This window comes from Lissotriton vulgaris, chromosome 12 (assembly GCF_964263255.1).
Source record: "Lissotriton vulgaris chromosome 12, aLisVul1.2, whole genome shotgun sequence".
Taxonomy (NCBI): domain Eukaryota; kingdom Metazoa; phylum Chordata; class Amphibia; order Caudata; family Salamandridae; genus Lissotriton; species Lissotriton vulgaris.
The window spans coordinates 263,747,022-263,754,223 of record NC_141700.1 but is presented as its reverse complement, the minus strand read 5'-3'; positions in this window follow the sequence as shown (position 1 = coordinate 263,754,223).

Below are 7,202 nucleotides of genomic sequence, written 5' to 3'. Positions count from 1 at the left end.
CCGCATTGGTGAAAAAGGAGGAAATCCTGTATGCGGTGTGTGGACACCCCGCGGAGGAGACGGCGGGAGCTGGAGAGACGAAGAGCGGACGCCGAGTCGAAGAAGGAGACCGAGGGAACCGAACTGAAGATTTCGGAGGAGCAGACGGAGGAACCGAGTCCAGAGGCGAGCCAGGAGGCCAACGACCCTGCGAATCGCCGTACTACACTCCCGAGGGAGGAGTGTGGCTGTCACAGGTACGGCGGCGTTGGGCAGCCTGGGTGGGAAGACGAAGCGCTAGTGAATAGTGTGTAAATATCCCTGTTTACCCGTACCCTTTAAACCATTCCGTTCCTACCCTTCCAAATCCCTTCTCCCTCCCTCTTTCCCTTCTCACTCCCACCCCTCTTACACGGAGCACTGAAACTGATAGCCTGAGTCACCGGGTGTACACCTCGCACTCCCTGGGTCCCTTGGTGCAACCCTAATAGAGGACTGTGACCTAACGGCCTTCCATCTTGTTGGTCTTTCTTTTGCATGTGGCGAGCCCATCGGTACCTGGAGTGAAGATCCCTATTCTGAGTGAAAGAAAACCGGTAGAAGACCAGCGCCACGGACCCCAGTACCTTTGCCCGGGAAAGACTGACATTTAGGACCAGAAAGACGTTCGTTACAAAACCCTTAAGAACCTTAAAAATAAAACCCTCTTTAAACCCTGCACCTGGTGTCATGGTCGTCCCTTCACCCACGTCCACACTGGTGTCAGAAGTGGGATCTTCCCCTCCATAAACGACCATGGCAATGGAACAGGTGATTCAGACACTTATAGATGGACAACAAAAATTGGAATGGGCTATAAGCCAACAGATTAGCACCGCTGATGCTGACAGGGACTTGTTCAGATCCTCTATGTCACAACAATTGGACACTCTCCAAAAGGTTGTACAAGCCCCCACCTCCTCATCATCCTTGGACAGAAGGCCCATCGGTCCTCATCCGTCAGGGGTTGCCTTACAAAAGTATGTGACTGGGGAAGATCCCGACGCGTTCCTACTAAACTTCGAGCGCGCGGCCAGAGCTTGCGGGTGGCCTGAGGAGAAGTGGCCCTTCTTTTTGGCACCATTACTGTCCGGAGAAGCCCAAACTGCCTATCAGGTGGAAAACCATGCAGGAACATCCTCCTATGCCGACATAAAAGCGGTAATACTAGACCACCTAGGGATGGATGCAGAAGCATACCGACTACGTTTCAGAAAAGAGAAGGGGATCCCGGGAGAGAACCCAAAAACCATGTATCTATGAGTCAAGATGGCCGCGGAAAAATGGCTCTGACCCGACATAAGGAGCAAGGAGGAGGTCATGTCCAGTATTATACTGGAACAGTTTATGGAAGTTCTGCCGTATGGCACGCAGAGATGGCTAAGGCAACACCCCGGTCTAACGGCGGCTCAAGCCATCGAGATGGCAGCCAACTACAACAGAGCTGCGCCCTGGACTTTTAATTGGGATACAGAAAAAAGCAATAAATTCACTCCCACTACGACCAAACCGGAGAAAAAGAAGACGGTCCCTGATCCAATCAAACTGCGCCCGTTCAAACCGGAAGGACCCCCTATGAAGGGACCACAGTGTTTCGAGTGCGGAGAGTGGGGTCACATAGCCAGAATGTGCCCCCAACGAAGGCCCACGGAAGAACCCATGGAGGTCGGCTATATTCCCCGGGCCGTTATGTACACCGCCGAAATGGGCCCATCCTTTTACGTAAGCGTACAAGTAAACAAGAAGCTAGTGAAAGCCTTACTGGATTCAGGATGTCGACAGTCAGTCGTCCAGGAACGACTGTTGAACCCTACCCAGATAGGCCAGGAAGGTACTGTCCATATTAGGTGTGTCCATGGCGACGTCAAACCTTACCCTATGGCCCGGATAACCCTACACTCGATAGGTAGAGAACCTTGCTCAGTTAAAGTGGGGGTGGTACGTTCCTTGCCTGAGGAGTTGATCATAGGGGTAGATAACCCAGACTTTCTGTCATTGTTTAAAAGAGAGTTAAAAGACCACCCCGCAGGAGCTTACCTGTCCGTAGAACCCTGGGTGCTAGACAGGGGGTTCAAATTTGCACAGGCCAATGACCCTTCTCTATTAAATGCGTGGGAGACAGCCCATCTCTCTCAGACCTCTCCAACACAGGGGTACCCCAGGTTCAAGATAGACAATGACCTACTCTATAGAGAAGGGAAAGAGGGAGAACCCACCCAACTAGTGGTACCGAAGGATTTCAGAGAGCAGATTCTTTTTTACGCCCACACCCACCTAACCGCTGGGCATAGTGGAAGCGAAAAAACGACACAGAACATATTGCGGCTCTTCTATTGGCCCGGTATATACAAGGAGGCAGAAAACTACTGTAGACAGTGCGAGGTGTGCCAAAAGAAGAACCTAACCCGACCACCAGCGGTACCCCATCAACCACTGCCAATCATAGGAAACCCGTGGGACAGGGTAGGGATGGACTTAATTGGACCCCTGCCCCGCACATCACGAGGACATACATATGCCCTCGTAGTGGTCGATTATAATACAAGGTTCCCAGAGGCCTTTGCCCTTAGTGCCCCGACTACCAAGAACGTAGCAGACAAACTGGTATAGTTATTCTCAAGGGTGGGGTTTCCACGCGAGATTCTAACGTACCAAGGGACACCTTTTGTTTCCCGGATGATGAAAGAGGTATGTAAGATGCTTGACCTCCATCACATCCGAACGTCTGCCTACCATCCCCAGACAGATGGCCTCGTTGAGAGGTATAACAGGACCTTAAAAACAACCCTTAAGAAGTTGTTAACTGCCGAGAACAAGGACTGGGATAGAGTGCTACCCCTAGCATTGTACGTGGTGAGAGCACAGGTACAGAGTAGTTTGGGATTTTCACCGTTTGAGCTACTGTACGGCCGCCAACCACGTTCTCTTTTAGAGATAACCAGGGAAGCATGGGAAAAGGAGGGGGCTGCCGAGCAGAGAAGCCTATTGGAATATACACAGCAGTTAAGATCTAGACTGGGAAAACTAAGGGATTTGGCATACTCTAACTTAGAAAAAGCCCAAGCTACTCAAAGACGGTACTATGATAAGGGGAAAAAGTGGAGGACTCTAGAAAAAGGGGATTGGGCCTTGGTGCTCCTACCCTCGTCCACACAAAAATTTCGGAGCGAGTGGAAGGGTCCCTATGAAGTAGTAGAGTCCTTTGGGCGTACCACCTACAGCCTACAAATGTCCCCTAATAGGAGACAGACCTTCCACATCAATCTCCTCAAGAAATGGATCGGTCAACATCCCCGCCCGGCTAACCTAATCTTACCAGCCGGTAGTACCGGGTCGACCCTGGAACATCTTCCAGTGAACGCAGAATTGACCGACGCAGAAAGAGGGGAGTTAATAACAACTTTACTCCCCTTCTCTCCGATCTTTTCAGACACCCCGGGTTGTACACATATGGCTGAACACCAGATACACACAAAAGAAGGACAGATAGTAAAACAGAGGGCCTATCGCATTCCAGGCGCTAAAAGGGCAGACGTGAGGAAGGAAGTGCAGGAAATGCTTAGGCTAGGTGTGATAAGACCTTCTAAAAGTAACTGGGCCTCTCCCATAGTCATGGTTCCCAAACCCGATGGGTCTACCCGTTTTTGTATGGATTTCCGAGCCCTGAATGCTGTGTCATCTTTTGATGCATTTCCGATACCCCGGGTGGATGAACTAATAGAACGGATGGGGGACGCCCGATATATAACCACCCTTGACCTGACCAAAGGATATTGGCAGGTACCGCTTAGGGAGGAGGATCGCCACAAAACCGCCTTTGCAACTGAGGATGGGCTCTTTGAATTCACTGTTCTGCCTTTTGGGCTCCATGGAGCCCCAGCTACTTTCCAGCGGTTCATGAACAGGGTACTAGCCCCACACACCTCATACAGTTCGGTGTATCTGGATGATATAGTCATCTTTAGTTCATCTTGGAAGGACCATTTGAAACATATAATATAACCAATGCCCTAACCGCTTTACAAGCAGCCGGTCTCCATGTGAATGCCAGAAAATCGAGAGCAGCATACCCAAAAGTAAAATACCTGGGGTTCATGCTAGGGGAGGGAGTCATAGCCCCTCAGGAGGAAAAGGTCAAAGCTATAACCAACACTCCCTTTCCATCCACGAAAAGGGAATTAAGAGCCTTCCTAGGTCTCATAGGATATTATAGGTGATTCATCAGGAACTTTGCAGACCTTTCTAGTCCCCTAACAGACCTCTTGCAGAAACACATAAGGAACACCCTTCCGAACCCTCCCTCAGAGGAGGCCCATAAAGCCTTCCAGACTCTAAAAACAGCCCTTACCACGAGCCCGGTTCTCATACCACCGAACTTTGATAAACCCTTTTCCCTAGCTACCGACGCCTCAGACACGGGCATTGGGGCCGTGTTATCAAAGGAAGGGGAAGACGGAGCCGAACATCCCATACTCTATGTAAGCAGAAAGCTCCACCCCAGGGAACGGAAATATCCCACGGTGGAAAAGGAGTGCCTCGCCATCCGATGGGCAATAGACAAGTTGAGGTACTACCTAGAAGGCAAGGCTTTCATTCTGTACTCAGACCACGCACCCCTTCAGTGGATGCAAAGAAACCGGTCCCAGAACGCCGGAATATTGCGCTGGTTCCTCTTCCTACAACCTTTTGCCTTCACAGTAGTACATCGGAAGGGGGTGGACAACGGGAATGCCGATTTCCTCTCCAGGATGCCCATTCTCCCCGATCGGGAGAAACCAGGGGGGGAGGAATGTAAACGAGGAGAACCTACCCTTCGGGAATGGTGGAGCCCGCGCCCTTCTGACTGTTCATTTCCGACTTCTCCACAGACTCACGAGTGGGAGCACCGAAACGAGACAGCAAGCGAGTACGAGGAGAGCGGCCCCTTTAAGTGGGCGTCATCATCCGCGGAGGAAGCCCCGGCTCTACAAGACGTCACGGAGACCGCATTGGTGAAAAAGGAGGAAATCCTGTATGCGGTGTGTGGAAACACCGCGGAGGAGAAGGCGGGAGCTGGAGAGACGAAGAGTGGACGCCGAGTCGAAGAAGGAGACCGAGGGAACCGAACTGAAGATTTCGGAGGAGCAGACGGAGGAACCGAGTCCAGAGGCGAGCTAGGAGGCCAACGACCCTGCGAACCGCCGTGCCACACTCCCGAGGGAGGAGTGTGGCTGTCACAGGTACGGCGGCGTTGGGCAGCCTGGGTGGGAAGACGAAGCACTAGTGAATAGTGTGTAAATATCCCTGTTTACCCGTACCCTTTAAACCATTCCGTTCCTACCCTTCCAAATCCCTTCTCCCTCCCTCTTTCCCTTCTCACTCCCACCCCTCTTACACGGAGCACTGAAACTGATAGCCTGAGTCACCGGGTGTACACCTCGCACTCCCTGGGTCCCTTGGTGCAACCCTAATAGAGGACTGTGACCTAACGGCCTTCCATCTTGTTGGTCTTTCTTTTGCATGTGGCGAGCCCATCGGTACCTGGAGTGAAGATCCCTATTCTGAGTGAAAGAAAACCGTAGAAGACCAGTGCCATGGACCCCAGTACCTTTGCCCGGGAAAGACTGACATTTAGGACCAGAAAGACGTTCGTTACAAAACCCTTAAGAACCTTAAAAATAAAACCCTCTTTAAACCCTACACCTGGTGTCACGGTCGTCCCTTCACCCACGTCCACACTGTTAACATACCATATCTAAACATGCGAACTGGAGCATAATTTGCACAACTTTCTGAGCTTACGTTCGGATAGTTTACTCGATGTTGTTACAGTGGCGTAACGCAACATGATGGCCCTCCTACAGAATGTGATGAGGGGCCCACATTTCCTATATTCCACAGATGTACAGTGTCCTTAGGCTGAATGGGGCCCGTTGAAGGGTTGGGGTCCCACTGAGGGATTGTGGGTTCCTTTGAGCCGCAAGGGCTGCCGGTGCCTGCGTTACGCCCCTTTGTTGTTACTTTCAAAGGTGCTCACCACACTATTTTTTTAATTCATTTTGGGCAACGTTTTCCTGTCTTACTCAAGTAGAATCGTTCTGGTAGCAAGGAGCTGTCTAATAAAGCACCCTTCCATACTGCCTCTCCCATTATAAAATTGTTCTGGGAACTTCCTTTATACTGTACTATACACCTATACACTTTTCTAGAGACTTATCATTTCCACTGCTACAGTTGTCATATGGGGTGATATCTCTGCCACCGTATTTGATCGAGGTCCACCATGTTGATAATGTCCTTTAATGCTGCCACAGTATATTTAACATGCAATGAGTTGTCTTGTACTAACTAGGCTGTTCCAAGTGGTTAATGTCACATTAAATACATTTTGTGGATATATCATTATCTGCTACCATTGCTCTATTCTCCCTTCCCCTGTGTTGGCTCTATTTCTATGGTCTGCATAAACTCCCACTTACATAGGCACTGTAGGAGGCAAATGCCTCGATGACCACTTCTTCAAATTTGCTAATTGGTAGGGGCTTACTTTTCTTTATTCAGCTTCCATTTCTCCATTCTCACCTTCAGAGGAACCGGACATTTTGTGTATACTCACCTTCCTTTCCAGGTCTGGTACGTTTTGCCATTCTCCAACCCTCAATTTGCCGAGTATATATTTTTCAAATGATTTCCACATCCTATCAAAGCAGAACATCTTATCCAATTGTGTAGCAGATAATTTCTCTGTGGCATACACATACCACACCATAGCACCCTATAGTCCCCAGGTTGGTGCCGCGGGTGAACATTGGGGTACCCCCCAAAAATGTTTTAAAGAGACTTCTGCAATCAATCAATCAGAGTACTTGTAAAGTGCGCTATTTACCCGCGAGGGTCCCAAGGCGCTGTGGGGAGGGGGGGTGCTGCTACTGCTCGAAGAGCCAGGTCTTGAGGAGTCTTCTGAAGGCAATTAGGTCTTGGGTCTGCCGTATGTGGGTGGGGAGGGTGTTCCAGGTCTTGGCGGCGAGGTAGGAGAAGGATCTGCCGCCGGAGGTCGTTCACGGATGCAGGGGACAGCGGCGAGGGCGAGGTTGGCAGCGCGGAGCTGGCGGGTGGGGGTGTGGAAGCTGAGTCTGCCGTTCAGGTAGGCTGGTCCAGCATTGTGGAGTGCTTTGTGTGCGTGGGTGAGGAGCTTGAAGGTGATC